This window comes from Schistocerca gregaria, chromosome X (assembly GCF_023897955.1).
Source record: "Schistocerca gregaria isolate iqSchGreg1 chromosome X, iqSchGreg1.2, whole genome shotgun sequence".
NCBI classification, from domain to species: domain Eukaryota; kingdom Metazoa; phylum Arthropoda; class Insecta; order Orthoptera; family Acrididae; genus Schistocerca; species Schistocerca gregaria.
In genome coordinates, this window is record NC_064931.1 from 788,166,835 (window position 1) to 788,190,344 (window position 23,510).

At 42.8% G+C, this 23,510-nt stretch overlaps 1 pseudogene; it reads right to left on the reverse strand.

The window, feature by feature from the left end:
* Positions 1–14,668: 14,668 nt before the first annotated feature.
* LOC126299818 (5S ribosomal RNA) lies at positions 14,669–14,786 on the reverse strand (annotated as a pseudogene).
* Positions 14,787–23,510: the final 8,724 nt, after the last annotated feature.

Sequence of the window (23,510 nt, forward strand, 5' to 3'; positions counted from 1 at the left end):
GTGTGTGATGTCCTTAGGTTAGTTAGGTTTAAGTACTTCTAAGTTCTAGGGAACTTATGACCTCAGAAGTTAAGTCCCATAGTGCTCAGAGCCATTTCAGCCATTTTTTTCATTTAACACTTTGGAAAATACAGGGCTGTGATAGCCCTGCATGTTAAGTCTAGACGATCAAAATGTAAACTTTCGTTTGCAAAATAGATTTTTTTCAGACACTTAATGACACAACGTCGAAAATCTGGGATAGCTGAACATCGATTGATCTCTCGTATCTCGACCTGAAAAAAAAATACGTACTAATTTTGGCAAATATACCCACGCTGTAGGAGCTGTCCTTTAAGCATCTTCATAGTAATTATAAACGTACAAGTCTTGAAACTATAGTAACTGATTTTTATATAAACGGTTTCTGTCCTCGTAGACCGTGGTGGCGATTACAGACGAAACATTTGAGTATGACGATCGAAAAGTAGTACATTCATCGTATTACTATCGAACAACATAGATAAATCTCTGCGAGAACTGAAGCGCGTTTTCCCTTAATGGTACGTAATTTAACATACAAATGCACTCTTTAGTATAAGTGAAAGAATAGTCAGGAACTATATTTTTCTTTACATCTTCCTATAAAATTCAATTTTTGTTTCTAGGCTGACTCACTTACTGAGGCTAAAGCATGAATTTATCAGTACTTATTACTATAAGCTTAAAACGTTATAGCTGAGCGGTTCTAGGCTCTTCAGTGTGGAACCGCGCGACCGCTACGGTCGCAGGTTCGAATCCTGCCTCCGGCATGGACGTGTGTGTTGTCCTTAGGTTAGTTAGGTTTAAGTAGTTCTAAGTTCTAGGGGACTGATGACCTCAGAAGTTAAGTCCCATAGTGCTCAGAGCCATTTGAGCCATTTTTAAAACGTTACAACACTCTTGCAATTATAAGTGCATAACAGCCTTTACAAAACAATTCTGATTGCGCTCGGAATGGATCATAAGAGCATGCTGTGACGATGCTTTCCACAGAAATTGTTGACCGTTGCATATACATGATTTCTAAACAACAAAGGTTTTCTGATCTGTTTGTAAGTACATCATGTACCTGAAGATTCAACTGCTCGGGATGGAAATAGGTACTAAAAGTGGAAGCAACGGTGCTAATGTATAAAGAGACAAACGAAATTTACCCATAGTCTAAAGATATTGAGTAGAAGACGTGTGGTAAGAAGAAACAGTTCCACAGTGGTATAACAGCACTGAAATGTTAGCAAATTATGACTGACACTTGCTTTTGTTCATAAGTTCTCTCCCATCAATCACATTAAACGGAAACAAAATGGGAGGAAGAGATGGGATAAAAAACTCCTTGTTTTAAAGGAATTTGCTGTAGAGGTTCGTGAATAGCATCTGAGGAGTGAAATTAATTACTTTCAGTTGTGGACCATCATTAATGTACAACAAGGAATTTGGCTTTCTTTCTGGCACTTTCAATTTAATTGACTTTTATGTGTTTTTCAGTCAAAGGCTGTAATGAGTTTTTCATCAAAGCCTCTTCCGTACGTCTCCAGAACATTTTCTTCCGCATGCAAGATCTTACACAGCCTAATACGGGCATCTTACATACTGATGCCTTGATGAAATGGTGACTTTGCACTTGAAAGTCCCAGATCTCTTTAATCTTTCGGAATGAAGCAATCTGTATTCCATCTTGATTACAAGACGGATGCAATTGTTTATGCAGGCAGTGTCCAATTCTGATTACGGCGGACCGAAAGAGAACTGACTTCGATTAAAAGAAGTTAGCTCATTGCCGTGCACGTTTTCAGAGAAACGCCTAACGAAATTCTTTCTATCTGAAGAAGCTACAAATATTCTGTCTCTAAAGAGATATCGTGAACAGATGAAAATAAAAAAAAAGAAGGTTCACGGTACAAGAGTGAGCGTCAATCGGCAGTGTGTACTATAATTCCTTACGCTTCTAGATGCTGTGGGCGGAACGCAGCATAATGCTTTATAGCGCAACGTATGTCCGGGTACATTCTGGTTTTATGTTACGAGTGAAACTACATCACCTCTTGTTAAACAATGGAAACTTTTTCGTATATTCGAAGTAGTCACATTTTCGATGACATCACGCCACACTTTGTAATGACTTTCAGCACTCTTTATGTAGACATCATCAAGGGTGCTTCTGGGGGGTTGTACGTAATTCCTCCTCGTCCATCGTGTCAGAAATATCAGATACCCCAGAAACAGGTTTTGGAGAGGTCTTGGAAGAAGTGACACTTTATATTCGTAAAAAATGTGGCTTCGACATGATGGTGAGCTAGCAAATTTTGGAATTCCTGACCAGGACAACTTTTGGGACAAAGTGGGTGAATCTAGATGGACCATGTATTCAGCATGAAGATCATCGGCGTTGTGTCCTTCAAATTTTTTTCGTATGAGGCTCCATAAGGAGTTTTGTTTACCATACTCCTATAGCGTAGCAGCAAGATGGGCTCACATGAGCTGCGGATGCGGTAGTATTTTTGACCGTTGAGGATGAGGTCTTAATATACAGGTAATATCCACACGTGTCAACACCTGCCTTCTTGGTACTGGAATTAATGCATTTCTCTTCAAGTGTGAGTGTATTTTGTCTCTCTCATATGCCTTGCACAGCAGACGGTGTAGTTTTGTCAGAAGTGGTTATCTCAAGGATGGCAATAATTATGCGGCAATGTCGTCCACTTCAGTGCGCTTTTTCGAGTTAGGCCTTTCAGTGGCCTGTCAAAATCTTCTCGTAGTATAATTTCTCCCAATTGATATTCATCTCCTTTCTTTTCCTGTATGAAGTATTACCTTGAAGTTTATTCTCTTTATACAGTCCTTTCAATTATTCCTTACAAATTTCAGCTTTAACATCATTGCTTAGTATTGATTTGCCATCAGGGCTCTTGATATTCAAAGAGCAGCTTCTGAAAAGGTCTCTTTAATTTTCCTATAGGCGGCATATATCGACTCCGTAATTTAGCATTTTTCTTTTTCCTTCTATTTCTCATCTAGCCACTCCACGTTTGCCATTTTGTACTTCCTGTTAACCTTATAATTTAAACGTCTGTATTACCTTTCGCCTGCTTTATTTGCTACATTTTTATATTATCTCCTTTCTTAAAATAGATTCAATATCTTGTGCATTATCCATGCGTTTTTTCTGGCTTTGTTTTCCCCCTGTTTGAGACTCTGCAGCCTTGCCTATTTCATTCCCCAAAGCTGACGAACACGATTTTATGATGACGCTGTGGTGTACGTTGAAGTGTCGTCTGTAAGTGACTGTAGGGTGATACAAGATGACATGAACAAAACGTCTTGGACGCGTGATGAATGGCAGCTTGCTCTAAGGGTAGAAAAATGCAAGTTAATACAGGTGAATAAGAAAAACAAAGTCATAAGTTTGGAATATAACATTAGTCTAATACTGACTGACACAGTCAAGTCGATGAAGTATCTAGGCTTTACGTCCCAAAGTGATATGAAGTGGAACGAGTACGTGAGGACGTTAGTAGTGAAGGAGAATGGTACACTTCACTTAATTGAGAGAATTTTTGGAAACTTTGATTCGTATGTGAAGGAGATCGCGTGTACAACGACTATGCGACCAATTCTTGAGTACTACTCAAGTGTTTGGGATCCCCACCATGTCGGACTTAAGAAAGACATCGAAGCTGCTAGATTTGTTACCGGCAGGTTCGGTCAGTATGCGAGTATTACGAAGATATTTCGTGAATTCAATTTGGAACCCCTGGAGATGAGAGTACGTTCTTTTCAAGAAACTCCATTGAGAAAATTTAGCGTCCAGCATTTTCAGTTGACTGCAGAACGATTCTACTGCCGCTAACTGCTCCCTCTGCAACTACTAGGAAGGCTGCTAATCTTCTTCCGGAGCCAGTGGTTAGTCTGGCCTCTCCACAGATACCTCTCGATTCTGGTTGCAGTTATGGTACTGCTATTTGTATCGTTGAGGCAGACAAGCTGCTCTGCCTCGACCAGGTTCATGGTTCACGTTCTAATGGTTATTAAAGTATTAAACGCCATATGAAACTTTCTTCGTCCCTTAACAATATTTTCGTAATAAATAAGCCTTTAATTTGTACATTCACCATACGCGTATCATATATCCAGTACACCCGTAGAGGAATTATTATTACCCTGCTTAAAGGAATATAGTTCCCTTAAGCAACGTAAACTGATTTTTGTGGTGCTACTGTATGCCGTATCTCCACGTACCATACTTCCAATATTTGAAGCAAGCCCGAGTAGAGAAGTGCATCTGTCTGTGTTCAGAAATTGTTGTTTTTAATCCGCCTTATGCAAAATACTGTTTCTTTTTATTCAGCCAGACGTGTTTGACACCTGTCTGTCGTCTTCTCTGCATCAGATTTATTTCTGTAAAGTATAATGCAATGTTTATAATCGTTTGTATACTGTAGACATTTTGTTTGGGTAGCTCAGTTGGTAGAGCACTTGCCCGCGGAAGGCAAAGGTCCCGAGTTCGAGTCTCGGTCAGGCACATAGTTTTAATCTGCTAGGAAGTTTCATGCTAACACTAATGAACTCTCAAATAACGCTGCATCTTCTAACGGAGACAGAAAATGAAAGAAACTAGAAGTCACTTCTGGACTTGTAGCAGTTACCTGAACACTACAGCCGTGTATTAAATCTAGTTACATATCAACTTCGTTATATTTAGGGTTAGTTAAAACTCAAAACATGTATCTCCATAGAAAAGAGTATACGTCGTCTCCGTTTTTTCTTTTTCAAGGTTGGAATGATATGAAATATATTAGAGAAATGAAATTTTTTAAAAACATCTCATCTTTTCTAAACGTGATCTTTTTCTGGGCTTTAAGAGTAACATGTTCCACCGATTATGACTTCCATAGAATGGGACGTGTCTTGTGGCGCACCGTACAACATATTTTCATCCGCAAGCGCAAGGTATTTTCGTTGATGTATCATGAAACAACAATCGATTTGTCAACTGTGCAGGTTCATTGTTTTGTTGGTTCTTGCAATGTTTGGTCCTTCATCGAGAGCTGTCGTCTTACGTTACCAAACTATCTGTACGTGATGATATAGCTTTTTTTAATACTGAAACCTTTTTTAAACTGGGGATGAAGACAGTTACGTAAAACTGCGTGCTCAAACGAATACAGGTAAACGTTGTAGACAGCTATACAGGACGTTGCATCTTCGGGTATTCTAGTCTGACATCAAATGAAAGGAAGTATTGGCTGAACTGAATATTTCATTATGCCAACGGGAGGTAATGTGATACGCCGTAAGCTATAAGTATCAGAGTCAGCAGAGGCCGCCATATGACGATGATAATGGCTATTTAATATGAGGGAGAGTGACTGTCAGAAGGATAGAGTTGTCAGAGTGTTTTGGCTGTTCATTGTTTTTTTATTTGTTATTGTTAGTCTATGTAATTCTTGATATGTTTCCTTGATGTGATGGGCATCTAAAGTGGGCACATGTTTCGAAGGAAATATCTGCAGGCATGTGGATAACTCTTTCAACAAACGAGTACGATGAGTTAGATGTTTCGTCCGGGATATAGTGCCTAATCCGGAGGTTTATTTGATGAGCTCATCAAGACGTCGCTACAGTACATTTCATATGCATCGATATCCCAGACTGGATCGAGCGTCTAACGACAGATTCAATTCATAATAGTTCGTTGTTGCTGGAAAACACCTTCGCAGTTTGTGTATATCTGTGATGCAAGTTACACGGCTCTTACGTAAAAAAACAAAGACAGGTTTCGAATCCTGTAGGTTTGTCTATCAGTTCACCGGAAAGACGGAGAAGATGACCGAAACATCAACTGACGAAATAGAGCTTCTGCGGTTGCACGGAAGAAATTTAATAGAGCAATCACATATCTGCTCGGATGTTCTACAAGCACATATTTTATTTATTACGTGCTTACGTGTAGCTCTGTCTAAGGCTTCTTGGAGGTAAAGAAATACGTACGAATCTGAGGACTCCTAACTGCAGCCTTTTTGCTCTTGTAAACGAACAGAGCAAGCTGGAATTACGTAACGGTGTTTGTGAAAACTATATTTGTTCCTGCAGACGAATTGTTTGTTCTTCATGACAGTGATATTTTGCGTAATTCAGCAACACGTTCACTGCACATATGGCTTGTGATAGGTCTTACAAACAAGACCGACGTGTGACGTTTCCTAGTTACGTGTAACGCTTCGCGGGCCTACATCTGCATCTACATGTTTACTAAGCAGTTCACACTTAAGTGGATGGCAGAGGGTTCATTGAACAACTTTATTTGTTTACCATAATCATTTCTTCCCATGCACGTTGGTATCAACAGAGTATTTTCGCATTTACGGGAGAACGTTGGAAATTGAAATTTCGTGACAAGATCTCGCCGCAACGAAACACGCATTTTTTAAAATCACTGCCACCGCTATTCGCATATCATACTCTCGACACTCTCAGCCATATTTCGCTACAGTACAAAATGAGCTGCCCTTCTTTGAAGTTTTTCCATGTATTCGATCAATAGTATCTGGTAAGGTTCCCACACCCCAAAGCAATACTCTTGCAGAAGACTGACAAGCGTAGTGTAGGCAGTCTCTTTAGTAGGCGTTTTGCAACTCTTAAATATACTACCAATGATACCAAGAGTTTGGTTTGCTTTCCCGACAACATTGCGTATGTGCTCATTCCAATGTAAGTTGTTCGTAATTGTAATCCTTAGGTATTTAGTTGGCCTGTCAGCCCTTAGATTTGTCGAATTGTTGCTGACTCGGCCCAACCCGATTTCATCTGTTTCTAAAACTTAAAATACACCTTCGAGGGTTTCTTTTTCATAGTGATTAAGCGGTGCAAATAAGGTGGAAGTTGTGGCTCCGTCAAAAGAGTCAAAGATTCTACAGTGACGATATCAAAAAACCGTTCTCCCGTTGGGAGAAATGTGTTCGTGACCGTGTTGAGAAATAGATGCGTAGACACGAAGAATAAAGACGTAAAATGTTGATAATGTTTGTTCTGTTTATAACGCTTTAAGAGATGCCACATAAGAGAAATCGGAGGCATTTCTTTTCAGTTCTCTGAAAGCTGACCATGTTCACGTTCCACCGTATTACTTACATCACTGACATATAGGCCTTTATTTGGACGAAGAACGATGGAAAAGGTAGCGTAAGAGGCAGATATTGAAGGCAAAACTGCGTATTCAAAAGTGTCAGCACATCCATTTCGATGCATGTACATGCAGGATTGTTGAAGTGGAGGTAGAATGTGACAACGTCACAGACTAACTTGAACCGGCGCAAGAGAATTGCAGAGAAGCGATTAAATTGGAACAGGGACGACTGTAGGTGCCACCAAGTTCTGGAGTTCCATCTGAGAGATTTCAAAGGGGTACTATGTGCCCAGTTCCACTGGTAGCACTGTTATTTTATTGAAGGAGCCTAAGGCCACGATCATCGTTCAAGTAGATTTATCAAATTATCTGACACGATCTGCCGAAGTGAGAGAGATGTACTCTTACACACTTGGCTAAAGTTTCACGACGAGGCTACCTTTCTTTGTCTTTTGATGTTAGCTTTTCGCTGCATAAGCGTTACAGTCGTGACATCAGTGTTGCTATCTACTCATATTAGAATTTATTCATCACATTATATTTGCTCATTTCGTTAGTTACATCTGATTCTTTGTATCTTCATGGCTCACGCACGAAAAATGAAGTCCATAAGCCACAGGACTGGTGACCATGCACTGCCGATCTAGGAATAGAGACTGACATAGGAATATTAAAGAGATACAGTAGTACGAGAACAGGTTTAAAGTAACTGTGCATCTTCGCTCGAATGGCGTCTGATCTAGAGCCATAAATAAATTCAGTACACTCTTAGTGCTACTATGAATTACTTTCGTAACTTCTTCATTATACAACAATCCGCTCTTTCGTCATTTAAGCCATGATTTTAATAAATGCGCCAACATATTTGCACTTTTGGACGTGTGCTGCCTACATCTATGATCAGAATTTATTTCTCATGCAGAGACACAACTTCAAGCCAATATAATGAGGCTGTCAACAGCGGTTACGTGTTTGCTACGAACCATTGTCTAGACGCTTCGCTCATGGAATATGCATTGGTTTTTCGGATGTGCATGTCCGAAATAACAGACACCACTGATTCGAGCTGCAGCTGTGTTCAATATATGACGAAAGAAATATCCGATATTTAGATGCAGTTCGGCATTGAGGGAACCAACGCCGACAGGTGAAAATACGTGCCGGAGAGGGAGTCGCACCCCTACATCCCGCTTTATGCGAGCGGTCGCCTTAACCGCCTCAGCTATTCCAGTACTCCCCCCCCCCCCCCCCCCCCCGGTCCATACGTCGCCCGCTACAGAGCAGCGCACCCTATTAATTAATCCACTTGCTCGCAGCCTAATTGTATTCCCGCAATGGTTTGGCTGCTGTTGTGTATCCGCACTGAAATACCGTAACCCCATCTGGCGACCGTATATTATATAGGGATGGTGTCTGTTCTTTCAGACATGTATGTGTAGCGCGTAACGTAAATATGTCGGTTCATGAGAAACAGCGTGCAGTAATTGATTTTCGAAGAGTTCGTCCACACATGAAGCACCATCTCCTTCAGCATGACAACGTCAGACCACACACGGGCGCTGCGACATCTTCGACAATTCAACGCCAACATTTCAGCCGCGCATGGTATAAAACGTTTATTAATCACACGTGCTATAGTTTTATAATCTCAATTTAACAGATGGGCCGGAGGTAGGTTATGCTGTTGGAACCTTCGAAATTAACACAATTTTACGTTGTCTGAACTAAGCGGACACTGGCTGTTCCTGCAAGATTTCATTAACAATTACTGTGATATTGTACCTTATTAGCCGGCCGGTTGTGGCCGAGCGGTTGTAGGCGCTTCAGTCTGGAACTGCGCGACCGCATCGGTGGCAGGTTCGAATCCTGCTCGGGCATGGACGTGTGTGATGTCCTTAGGTTAGTTAGGTGTATGTAGTTCTAAGTTCTAGGGGACTGATGACCCCAGATGTTAAGTCTCATAGTGCTCAGAGACATTTGAACCGTTTGTCCCTTATTAGGTCCTACAAACCTTTATGCAACTCAAAGGGCAGCACGCCAGTTCCTGGAGATTTCCTAATGAGCGAGTTACGTACGATTTCCTGTGCATCTTCTTTGGCGATTTCAGAAGAAATATTCCCATCGACATTTCTCGATATTCGTGGAGTAGGTGTACCAAGAAGATTATCACTTTCTTCGTTCGTTTCCCGGCGATGCATGGGAGGTGGAGATTTCTTCTATTCTTTCTTTATGCATAGTGAATATTGTTACGTTACCGCGTTCGTCCACGAAAGTACATTTTCTGTTTTTGACGTGTCTTATTAGGTGATATAATGCTGCAGTCACATCTTTACTGGCTGGCTTAGGCCTAAATATTTTCCCAGGTCCCTCCAGTTCTTTACGTATCAAACTTATTAACTAAGCTTTAATTTTTTGATGTCTATTAATCTTTTTCTCACTGCATCCGTGTGAACGAAAAGATCTCTCAGCCCATTGTAGTAAAATTAGATTCTGTCTTTCCTTTCTCTGGCCTTTTCTACACCAAAAGAAACTGACTCTTTCCTTAGCTTCGATTTCGCTCGTCTGCTCAACCATTCTATTACACTTTGAAAGTCATTAAGGGAACGGTGACACGAAAGTCATTGAGGGAACGGGGACACATTACCAAAACACTGGTTAGTTCAAGTTCTAATTTTTTTCTGTTAAAAAAGACGAATTTGTCTCAGGCTTCGTACTGTTAGAGTATGTTGTGCTTTTAAACTGATACATTTTAATAAAGCACTATGTTTAGAAAAACTTAAAGCAACAGTTTCCGGGTTCAACACTTTGTTTTCAGAGTTTTCCGATACATAAATTCTGTCAATATTACTACTACAGTCTGCAGTGATACGCCTGAATTTCATCAATGTCAGGTATTTTACTTCACACGCACGTATCCGTTTTAGATCAGCAACAATGCAACCTCTTATTTCACTGAAATAATTGAAATTGGGAGTTTGGTTTTTACCGCTCATACACTGTTAACCAAATGGCTCTGAGCACTATGGGACTTAACATCTGGGGTCTTCCGTCCCCTAGAACTTAGAACTACTTACGCCTAACTAACTGAAGGACATTACACACATCTATGCCCAAGGCAGGATTCGAACCTGCGACCGTAGCGGTCGCGCGGTTCCAGACTGAAGTGCCACTGAGGCCGGCCCACAGTTAACAAAATTTTATTCAAAGGAAGAAACAATTTATAGGTTATACATTAATTAATTACAACTATTAGATCTCCAATGGTGTTTTATATGCCAAATTAAGTACAAAATGTCCATTTTTATACCCTACTGCAATCATAAATATTACGTGCGTTTAGTAATCTAGGGCTAAAATCTCCTCCAAGAAAACTTTAATTAAGGAATCTGGCTCTTGCACTTCTATAAATACTTGCAGAGGGCGTATATAAATTGACAATAATAATTCTTGCGTTTTTTTTCTAATTTGTCAACGTTTTGCAGTGGAATGCCTTCTCTAACATAATTGTCCGTGTCTATTTTCCCGAAAAGTTGAGGTGTGTCGAGCCACTTCTTGTAGAACAGCGGTTTCCGTCCCTGACTCATAATGAAACAGTTTCAGAGAAGCTGTTTTCACATCCGACAGTATGCAGTTAATGTTTAGCGCGGTGTTCGTAGACGACAGTAATATTTGAGGATTACGTCAATTGTCTATTCGTCCGTCATTTCACGCTGTTCCGTGCTGGATCCTTCCTGACAATTTGTGGTGGCCTTCCGTCACTTTTTGCTTTCGAATCCTTCTTTTAATTTTTTTCCGGACTGCGTTTACATTCGGTTTCACGCAGTGCCTGCGCCGCCCAATCTTTGAGAATACCTCTGTAGAGGGGGGTGTCGGAGAATTTCGCGTGGCACCCTATCGTGTGCCACGCGCGGCGCTTGCAGGTATGCAAACATTCCTCCGGTGTTCGGTCACTTCCGCGTTCACTCTCTGTTACTGTTTGTTTGCCATTGCTCGAGTCCTCTGCTTGTTTGTTGTCGGGTTGAGGCAGAGACGTGTCTGGCTGTTTACAGTCACTCACTTCCACATCATGTTTACTTTCGGTGTCAACCTCTGGAGAGTCCGCCTGCATTGGTTCACATGCCTGAGCTTGGGGGAGTGATTGTGATTTACCTCCACCTGCTCCGCTTCAAGTGATGCACGCGAGTTGTTTACTGTCCTGCTTGAAGCTGAAAAGGGGAACCCGCCAGGGGTCGCTCTCCGGCACAGGCGAGAATTCGATTAGTGGAAGAAGTGTGAACATGAAGGACACCTGTTTTGTCTTGGATGCAACCACTGAATTGTTTTCGAGAAAATGACAGTCAAAGAGTAGATGCTACTTCGTCAGTTCTCCCGTATGATATTAAACCAAACGAGACGGTGATATGGTTGCTACGACCACAGTTCCGAATTTTTGCGCTCGGTGTTCAAATTCAATGCCACGTTGTCTCTTTCCTTGTCGCGAAAGTGTGTGACATCAATGACATCAATATTTTTTTGTGACATCGAGAAATACAAGGGGATTATAGTAAAAAGAAATAAGCATTTAAAATCTTATGAAAAATTGATTTTATCATGACAACTCTTACACAACCTTATATAGTTGGAAGTAATTGAAAATGGAAAATATGTGTATTGTAGTATTTCAATGTTTGCTTCGATATTTTCTACTTTTATACTTCAAAAGCCCCTCATGAACCAAGGACCTTGCCGTTGGTGGGAGGCTTGAATGCCTCGGCAATACAGGTAGCTTTACCGTAGTACAAACACAATGGCATGGTATCGATTGAGAGAACAGTCAAAAGTGTGGTTCCTGAAAAGTTGCACAGGTAACACTATGGATGATTGACTAATGTGACCATGTAAAATCGACCAAAACGGCTTTGCTGTGCTGGTACTAAATGGCTCTCAGCACTATGGCTTCAAATGGCTCTCAGCACTATGGGACTTAACATCTGTGGTCAGCAGTCGCCTAGAACTTAGAACTACTTGAACCTAACTAACCTAAGGACATCACTCACATCCATGTCCGAGGCAGGATTCGAACCTGCGACCGTAGCAGTCGCACGGTTCCGGACTGCATCGCCTAAAACCGCTCGGTCACTCCGGCCGGCTGTGATGGTACTGAAAACGGCTGAAAGCAAGGGGAAACTAAAGCGGTAAATTTTCCCGGGGGCATGTAGCTCTAATTCGTGGTTAAATGATGATGGCATCCTCATGAGTAAAATATTCCGGGGATAAAATAGTAAGCCATTCTGATCTTCGGGCTGTAACTATTCGGGTAGATGTCGTCTTCAAGAGAAACAATACTAAGGTTCTACGTATCAGAGAGTGGAATGTTAGATCCCTTAACAGTGCAGAAAGATCAGAAAATTTACAACGGGAATCGGTAGGTTAACGTTAGATACAGCGGGAATTAGTGAAGTTCGGTGGCAGGTAGAATAGGACTTCTGACAGGTGAATACAGGGCTATAAATACAGAATCAAGTAGAGGTAATGCAGGAGTTGGTTTAATAAGAATAAGAAAATAGGAATGCAGGTAAGCTACTGTGAACAGCATACTGAACTCATTATTGTATCCAAGAGGGACACAAAGCCCACACACACCACAGTGGTACACGTTTATATACCCACTAGCTCTGCAGATGTTGAAGAGACTGAAGAAATGTATGATGAGATAAAAGAAATTATTCAGATAATTGAGTGAGACGAAAATTTAATTGTGAGGGGGGACTGGAATTCGATAGTAGGAAAAAGAAAAGAAGGAAAAGTAGTTGGTGTATATGGGCTGGGGGAAAACGAATGAAAGAGGAAGCTGCTTGGTAGAATTTTGCACACAACATAATTTAAACATGGCTAACACGTGGTTTAAGAATCATAAAGGAAGGATGTGCACGTAGAGGAGACCTGGAGATACCGGAAGGTCAAACTTATTATATAATGGTAAGACAGAGGTGTCGAAATTAGCTTTTAAGTTTGTAGGACATTTACAAGGGTAGCTGTGGTCTCTGACCACAATTTATCGGTTGTGGACTGTAGATTAAAACTGAAGAAATCGCAAAATGGTAGGAAATTAAGCAGATGGGACCTGGATAGGTTAAAATGGGTTGTTGAGAGTTTCAGAGGGAGCATTACGCAGCGGTAGACAAGAAGAGGGTCTAGAAAAGCAGTAGAAGGCAAATGGTTAGCTTTAAGAGATGAAATAGAGAAGGCACCAGAGAATCAAGTAAGTAAAAAGACAAGGCCTAGTATAAATCCTTGGATAAAGCAGGAGATATTGTATTTAATTAATAAAAAGCTGGAAAAAATGCAGTAAGTGAAGGGGGCGAAAGGCAATACAAAAGTCGATAAAATGAGATAGAAAGAAAGTGCAAATGGCTAGGCAGGAATGTGTAGAGCCCATACGTAAAGATTTAGGTGTATATATTGTTACGCCGATTGGTTGATTTTGAGGAGGGGACCAAACAGTGAGGTCATCGGCCGCATCGGATTAGGGAAGGGTGGGGAAAGAGGTCGACAGTGCTCTTTATAGGAACCATCCCGGAATTGGCCTGAAGCGATTTAGAGAAATCACAGAAACGTTAACAGGATAGCCTGACGCGGGTTTGAACCGGCGTCCTCCAGAATGCGAGTGCAGCACGCTAACCACTGCGCCATCACGCTAGGGCAAAGACAGACATCGCCTACAGGAAAATAAAACAGGCCTTTGGTGAAACGAAATGCAGCTGTATGAATATAAAGAGCTCAAATGGAGAACCCGTTCTGAGCAAATAAGGAAGGCAGAAAAGTGGACGGAGTATATGGTGAGTGTATGTAAGGGAGATGTACTTGACGACAATAAGGGAGATGAAGAATTTGACAGAGCACTAGAAGACATGAGTCAAAACAAGGTTACGGTAGTAGACGACGTACCACCAGAACTACAGGCAGCCTTGACAGAACCAGCCATGACAAAGCTCTTCAGTCTGGTGAGCAAGATGTATGAGACAGGCGAAATATCTTCAGACTTCAAAAACAAAATAATTATTCCAATTCTAACGAAAGCAGGTGCTGACACTTGGGAATATAACCGAACCATCAGTTTAGTAAGTCACGGTTGCAAAATACTATCACGAATTCTTTACAGAAGAATGGAAAAACTGTTAGAAACAGACCTCCGTGAATATCAGTTTGGATTCCAGAGAACTTTAGGAACACGCGAGGCAATATTGACCCTAAGACTTATTTTAGAAGATAGGTTAAGGGAAGGCGAACCAACGTTTATAACATTTGAGACAGACAGGAACTAAACTACAACTAAACTCCTCCCGAACAGCCCATGAAGGCCCAACGGTACCGACCGGCCGCCGTGTCATCCTCAGCCCACAGGCGTCACTGGATGCGGATACGGAGGGGTATGTGGTCAGCACACCGCTCTCCAGGCCGTGTGACAGTTTCCGAGACCGAAGCCGCTACTTCTCAATCAAGTAGCTCCTCAGTTTGCCTCACAAGGGCTGAGTGGATCCCGCTTGCCAACAGCGCTCGGCAGACCGGATGGTCACCCATCCAAGTGCTAGCCCAGCCAGACAGCGCTTAACTTCGGCGATCTGACGGGAGCCGGTGTTACCACTGCGGGAAGGCCGTTGGTAGACATACAGGAAGCTTATGACATTATTGATGGGAATACTCTCTTTGAAGTTCTGAAGTTAGCAGGGATAAAATACAGGGAACGAAAGGCTGTTTGCAATTTGTGCAGAAACCAGGCCACAGTAATGAGAGTTTCGGGGCAGGAAAGGGAAGCAGTGGCTGAAAGGGGAGTGAGACAGGGTTGTAGCCTATCCCTTACGTTATTCATTTTGTGCATTGAGTTAGCAGTAAAGAAAACAAAACAAAAATTTGGAATAAGAATTGAAAACTAGAGAGAAGAAATAAAAACTATTAGGTTTGCTAATGACTTTGAAATTATGTCAGAGACACCGAACAACATAGAAGAGCAGTTTAAAGAAAATAAATTTGTTAACATCGAATATATATTTAAGTGTCAGGGAGTTTTATCAGGAAGTATTTGTGTGGAGCGTAGTCAACTATGGAAGTGAAACATGGACGATAAACACTTTAGAGAAGAAAAGAAAAGCTTTTGAAGTGTGGTGCTACAGAAGATAAACGGTTCAAATGGCTCTGAGCACTATGGGACTTAACATCTGTCATCACTCCCCTAGAGTTAGAACTACTTAAACCTAACTAACATGAGGACAACACACACATCCATGCCCGAGGCAGGATTCGAACCTGCGACCGTAGCGGTCGCACTGTTCCGGACTGAAGCGCCTAGAAAATCTCGGCCACAACGGCCGGCCCTACAGAAAAATTCTGAAGATTAGATGGGTAGACCTCGTAACTAACGAAGAGGTAATGAATATTATTGGGGAGAAAAGAAATTTGTGGCACAACCTGACTAGAAGAAGAAGAAGGGATTGGTTGAAAGGGCAGATTCTGAGACATCAAGGTATTACCAGTTGAGTACTGGAGAGATGTGTGGGGGTTAAAAATCGTGGAGGGAGACCAAGAGATGAATGCAGTAGTTATTCGGAGATGAAGAGACTTCAACAGTATAGAGTAGCATGGAGAGCTGCATCAAGCCAGTCTTCAGACTGAAGACCACAACAGAAATTTCAAAGGAACCGTTGCATTACCTGGAGAGGTAAATACCATAAAGACATTCAAAGCACAAAAATTTTAAGCACCACCACCAACGTGCGAATGTGCGTATGCCATAGTCGCATTTATTAGAGTGAATATCTTTAGGAAAAAGTAACATAAGTAGAGTTGCTAAACCTTCGCGATCTGGCGATAATTTCATGTCTAACAAAGCATATCAATCCATTTTCTCGAAAACTGGAAATTGCAGTTAATTACGAATCTAGCACTGTATTTTATTAATTACACCACTTCTTTTTACATCGCTGTGCGTGCCATGGATCCTCAATTAGAGAAACCTAGTGCAGATGGCTACGGCACAAAAGTCGTCGTGGCTCCACGTGCCTGCCCTTACTTTCCAAAATCTCTCTGACTCTCTGCCTTCACGTCTTGAAGCGGTCCGCAGGCCTCTGACAGTTGGTCACATTAATGTGACTGTGCAGTGAAGTAGCCATGACAGCTATCCGTTCAGGCTCCCTGGACCGACCCAAAATTCCATATGGAAAACCTCTATATCATTATATCACAGTCCACTATTTTCATCACGTAATGATGGCAGCATCACTTGGAGTCTCGCAGGTGGGAGAATGATACTATGAGGAATCAAGACCAATGTTGTTATCTTCGCATAGCCATATAGGCTTCCACAGCTGGAAGAAAAAGTTCGGAATTAATTCGCTTACCGCAAATTTTTGGACTTTCTGTATTAGATTTAGAAATACTACCCCACTGATCTACTGTCGGGTTTGATATTTATACCTAATAGAACGAAGTCAAAAAAGTCGCAATAAGCGTCTGAATTTCGAAGTATTTCGTACAGCTGCGGCATATGCTCAACAAGTCGTTAAAATCGCGTGCAGAAATACTGAGCCATGCGGCCAGTCGCCAGGAATTGCGAAAGAGTTGCTGGTGCAGGACTATGTGCACGAACTGATCTCTCCATTATATCCCACAAATATTCGATGGGATTCATTTACAGCGACCTGGGTGGCCAAATCATACGCTCGATTTGCCCAGAATGTTCCTCAAACTAATCGCGACCAGTAGTGTTCCAGTGACATGGCGCTTTGTCATCCATATAAATTCCATAGCTGAATGACTGAAAATGGTATCCATGTAGCCGAACATAGCCATTTTCAGCGAATTATCGGTTCATTTCGACTAGAAGTGCCAGTCCATTCCCAACAGAAACAGCCCGCAGCATTGTGTATCTAACACCAGCTTGCACAGTGCCTTGTTGACAACTTGGGTCTCTGGCTTCGTGGAGTCTGCGTCAGATTCGAACCCTACCATCAACTCTTACCAGCGAAATCGGGAATCATCTGACCAGAAACGGTTTTCCAGTAGTTTAGGGTCCAACCGATATGGTCACGAGACCAGGAGAGACGCTGCAAGCGACGTCGTATTATCAGCGAAGGCGCACACGTCGGTCGTCTGCTGCCACAGAACTTTAGCGCCAAATTTCCCTGCACTGTCTTAACGTTCATCGTAAGTTCCACATTGTTTTCTGCTGTTATTTCAGGCAGTGTTACTCGTTTGTTAGCACTGACAATTCTACGCAAACGCCGCTGCTCTCGGTCGTTAAATGAACGCCACTACGTCGCTCATGGTGACAGTTAATACCTCAAATCTCGTAGTCTTAGCACACTCTTGGCACTGGATCTTGGAATATTGAATTTCTGTGGCCGAGCGGTTTAGGCGCTTCAGTCTGAAACCGCACGACAGCTACGGTCGCAGGTTCGAATCCTGCCTCGGGCATGGATGTGTTTGATGTCCTTAGGTTAGTTAGGTTTAAGTACCGGGTGATCAAAAAGTCAGTATAAATTTGAAAACCTAATAAACCACGGAATAATGTAGATAGAGAGGTAAGAATTGACACACATGCTTGGAATGACATGGGGTTTTATTAGAACAAAAAAAAAAGTATTCCTAGACGCGGGAAATATGTCTTGCGCGCGTCTTTTGGTGCTGATTCTGTGTTCGGCCACCACTTTCGTCATGCTTGGCCTTCCAGGTCCCCAGACTTCAGTACGTGCGATTATTGGCTTTGGGGTTACCTGAAGTCGCAAGTGTATCGTGATCGACCGATATCTCTAGGGTTGCTGAAAGACAGCATCCGACGCCAATGCCTCACAATACTATTCCTCGACTACAGCTATTGTTGAGGAATGATGGTGGACATATTGAGCATTTACTGTAAAGAACATCATCTTTGCCTTGTCTTACTATGTTATGCTAATTACTGCTATTCTGATCAGATGATCTGTCGGACATATTTTGAACGTTTGTATTTTTTTGGTTCTAATAAAACCCCATGTCATTCCAAGCATGTGTGTCAATTTGTACCTCTCTATCTACATTATTCCGTGATTTATTCAGTTTTCAAATTTATACTGACGTTTTGATCACCCGGTAGTTCTAAGTATAGAGGACTGAATACTTCAAATGTTGAGTCCCATAGTGCTCAGTGCAATTTGAACCTATATTGAATATCCTAACGATTTCTGAAATGGAATGTCCCATGCGTCTACCTCCAACTACCATTCAACGTTGAAAGTCTACGAATTCCGGTCGTGCGGCCAAAATCATGTCAGAAATCTTTTCACATAAATCAACTGAGTACAAATGACAGCTCCGCCAATGTACTGCCCTTTTATACTCAGTGCACGCGACACGACCCGATCTGCACAGTTGCATATCTCTTTCCCATGACATTCTCACCTCTTGTACACTGAGGAGTCGAAACATTGCGACCACCTGCTTAATACCTTGTTGGCCCATCTTTGTAAACCACTATATCACCGATTCTGCTTAACATCGGTTCTACAGCTCGTTGGTAGATTTGTGGAGCTGTGTGGGGCCAGGAGTCTACACACAAGTTATGTAATTCCCGTAAACAGCTGGCCGTTGATATGTGTACCCGGTGATGGTACTCATTAGCAACCCAGATGGGAACCATCGGATTCACATCAGGCGACTTTGGCAGCCAAAAGATTTATGTGGATTCGCTATCATGATCCTCGAACCACTGTAGCACGATTCTGGCTTCGAGACACGGAAAGTTACACTGCTGGGGGACGACGTATTCGGCAGGGAAGACGTCAAACATGAAGGGATGCAAGTGTTCCGTTGCTGACTTGCTGTCTTCCATTACTACTACGGGTCCCATTCAAGCGCAGGAGAATGTCTATAATAGCATAATAGGAGTAAAGGAGATCACAAAAATGGCTCAAATGGCTTTGAGCACTATGGGACTTATCATATGAGGTTATCAGTCCCCTAGAACTTAGAACTACTTAAACCTAACTAACCTAAGGACATCACACACATCCATGCCCGAGGCAGGATTCGAACCAGCGACCGCAGCGGTCGCGCGGTTCTAGACTGTAGCGCCTAGAACCACTCGGCCAGTCCTGCCGGCCAAAGGAGATCACACATTGGACGCTAGTCCGACATATTCTTGAGTACTGTTTGGGATACATATGTGGTCAGATTAAACAAAGACATCGACCTAATTCAGAGGCGGGCTGCTAGATTTATTACTGGTAGGTTCGAACAACAAGCAAGTGCTACGGAGATATTTCGGGAACTCAAATGGGATACCTGAAGGGAGGGCGATGCTCTTGTCGATGTACACTATTGAGAAAATTTAAATAAGCGGCATTTGAGGCTGACTGATGAACGATTCTGTTGCCTCGAACATACACTGCGAGTAGGAAACACGAAGATAAGATACGGAGGCATATGGGCAGTCGTTTTGCCCTCGTCCTATTTGTGTGTGGAAATGGAAAGAAAATGATTAACAGCGGTACGGGGTACCCTCCACCACGCACCGTTAAGTGGATTGCTAGTTATCGATGTAGATGTAGATGCTCATTTTGATAGTTCTGAAAGTCCTTAATGTGTGGCTTTGAAATCATAAAATAGCTGCAAACTGAGTGGGTATTCTGGAACTGCTTTTGGATGTCTTACCAAACGACTAGGAAGATTTTTGAGAGAGGGAGAATGAACAAGAAAGACAGAGGATAGATACAGAATGTAACGATGAAGAAATAACAAAACGAGTGAGAGGTAATTAATATATCGCTTGACAAGGAAGTTTTGGGCACTGCAGTCGGAATATTTTAATTAGCTGCTGGTTCTCAGAAAATCTCTCTTTATACCGAGAAATTTAATATAGCAGGTATGACGCGATTCTAAATTCGGAACAAATTTAATTACGTTAACTTCTATAGTTGGCAGTTATTAACAAAGGGGTATCAGGGGTTATGTGTTAGAGACGCTGAGTGGCATGCCTTAGCTATTTGGCTGGTTCGTAGAATGCGGTACCTCCACTTCCATTAATTTAGTTGCCACGGAAAGTAATCGATGCATTTCATGCGGGTTTTAAATCGTCCCAAAAGTTTCTATTTCGTTTAGATGGTTGCCATTTTTCTTAAAAAATATATTTGATCCCCTGTCTAACGAGGGAAACACTGTAGTTCCGCACAAGAAACTGTTGTCAACGAGTATTTTCTACGGCCTCTGATATTAGTTCTACAGAGATGTTTCTCTTCACTGTAACTAATTAATCCCTTCGTGGTAAATTTTGTTTTCTAAGACTGCTACACTGATGAGGAATGACAATGAAAATACACTCCTGGAAATTGAAATAAGAACACCGTGAATTCATTGTCCCAGGAAGGGGAAACTTTATTGAGACATTCCTGGGGTCAGATACATCACATGATCACACTGACAGAACCACAGGCACATAGACACAGGCAACAGAACATGCACAATGTCGGAACTAGTACAGTGTATATCCACCTTTCGCAGCAATGCAGGCTGCTATTCTCCCATGGAGACGATCGTAGAGATGCTGGATGTAGTCCTGTGGAACGGCTTGCCATGCCATTTCCACCTGGCGCCTCAGTTGGACCAGCGTTCGTGCTGGACGTGCACACCGCGTGAGACGACGCTTCATCCAGTCCCAAATATGCTCAATGGGGGACAGATCCGGAGATCTTGCTGGCCATGGTAGTTGACTTACACCTTCTAGAGCACGTTGGGTGGCACGGGATACATGCGGACGTGCATTGTCCTGTTGGAACAGCAAGTTCCCTTGCCGGTCTAGGAATGGTACAACGATGGGTTCGATGACGGTTTGGATGTATTGTGCACTATTCACTGTCCACTCGACGATCACCAGAGGTGTACGGCCAGTGTAGGAGATCGCTCCCCACACCATGATGCCGGGTGTTGGCCCTGTGTGCCTCGGTCGTATGCAGTCCTGATTGTGGCGCTCACCTGCACGGCGCCAAACACACATACGACCATCATTGGCACCAAGGCAGAAGCGACTATCATCGCTGAAGACGACACGTCTCCATTCGTCCCTCCATTCACGCCTGTCGCGACACCACTGGAGGCGGGCTGCACGATGTTGGGGCGTGAGCGGAAGACGGCCTAACGGTGTGCGGGACCGTAGCCCAGCTTCATGGAGACGGTTGCGAATGGTCCTCGCCGATACCCCAGGAGCAACAGTGTCCCTAATTTGCTGGGAAGTGGCGGTGCGGTCCCCTACGGCACTGCGTAGGATCCTACGGTCTTGGCGTGCATCCGTGCGTCGCTACGGTCCGGTCCCAGGTCGACGGGCACGTGCACCTTCCGCCGACCACTGGCGACAACATCGATGTACTGTGGAGACATAACGCCCCACGTGTTGAGCAATTCGGCGGTACGTCCACCCGGCCTCCCGCATGCCAACTATACGCCCTCGCTCAAAGTCCGTCAACTGCACATACGGTTCACGTCCACGCTGTCGCGGCATGCTACCAGTGTTAAAGACTGCGATGGAGCTCCGTATGCCACGGCAAACTGGCTGACACTGACGGCGGCGGTGCACAGATGCTGCGCAGCTAGCGCTATTCGACGACCAACACCGCGGTTCCTGGTGTGTCCGCTGTGCCGTGCGTGTGATCATTGCTTGTACAGCCCTCTCGCAGTGTCCGGAGCAAGTATGGTGGGTCTGACACACCGGTGTCAATGTGTTCTTTTTTCCATTTCCAGGAGTGTACATACATTTCTAGTAATGGACGAAGCGAAGAACATGAGGCAAGTAAGTACGATACACAATATTCCTTACAATTTTCTCTAAGGCATCAGTGTCTGGGACCCCTTTCTGAGCACTGCTAACTCGAAGATAAGCTTTTAAGTTGAAATCTGTTGGTGGGCATCTTTGGATGGATTTTGTCCTCTCCACTGTGCGAAAATGTTGCTTGCATATATATGTTGGTCCAAACATCGACATAATGGTTGATAAAAATTTGTAAAGTCGTGGAAATTTATGTTGAGGAAAAATTTTAAACGAGATAAAAGACTTTTTTTATTATCAAACTTACCTGACAACTGCCTATCACAATGTCGAACTACAAGTTCTGACTGTAGCTAGGCACCCTGCACTGCCTTGTAAAGTGATGCTGTCGTGTCTGGCCATGCTTTGGACTTCCTAACGGAGCCATCATGCTGCTTTTCATCGATTTAAAATGAGCTAATCTCAATTTTAAGCACTGAGTCGTGATTATACTCGATTGCGTCTAAGGCTACGGCGAACCTAACATATGATCACTGCTCTGAAGACAGCGCACAGTTTTTCGTTTTTCCTACTCTACATAAACCATATCTCGCCCCTGCATGTTACCGCGAGCGCTCACTAGGCCCCCTGGTTAGGGTTCCTCTATCGTATGTGACTGCGGTTCCTTCTTGTACAGGTACGGGTTTCACTTTCCGTATTCCTTTACAGTACTTCTTTTATTGAGGCCACTGGAAAATGAATGTGTTCATATCCTGAATCTCTTCATTTTTAAGTGTCGTCCCTGAAACTTGTTGGTGGCAGAAAATTTTCATTGCATTTTGTGCTGGTTGTGGAAAGGATGATGGCATACACTTTGGGAACAACAGGTTGTGCACCAAAGCTATGTACACTGTGCCGTGCAGGAAGAACATGCATCACTATTGATAAATACCTGTCCTTTGTGTGAGCAAGGTTAGTTAAGTACCTTCTGAAAAAATCAGGCAATGCATGAGGGGAGGTCAAATACCGTGACGGAAGAGAGTAAGTGAACTGTTTATTATTTCAAAAGTAATGGCCACTGCTGTTAATACATTTATCCCACTGTGAGACAAGATGGTCAATGTTTTCATGAAAAAATGTTTGCATGATTGTACCCAGGAAAGCACCTCTCCGTCCAAAGAAAATGGCTGGCAAGGAATGTATTTCTTCAGAGCTCCAAAAATGGGGAAACCGAATTGGAAGAGATCGGGACAGTGCAGCGGAACTTCTCAAACTTAGTCGAAACAACCTTGGCCACATATGGGTCCGCTCACTTATCTTCAATACGCTCGTGGCTGTCGTTTTCTTTCGGAAGAAGAGGTTCCATAACACGTTTCCGTAGACAACCGCAAACATTCTTTCACGGAGGCATTGACCATCTTGTCTCACGGTGGAACAAATGTGTTACAAGCTATGGCGATTACTTTTTAAATAATAAACAATTTATTTACTTTTTTCCGTTCGTCTCGTTTTCATTTGACCGCCCCTTATACCTGCCCTGGATTTCACACTCTCACGGCCTTGTATTTTCGTAATAAAAATGTAGGACCATACATAAGCACTCATCATAATCACCGAAGA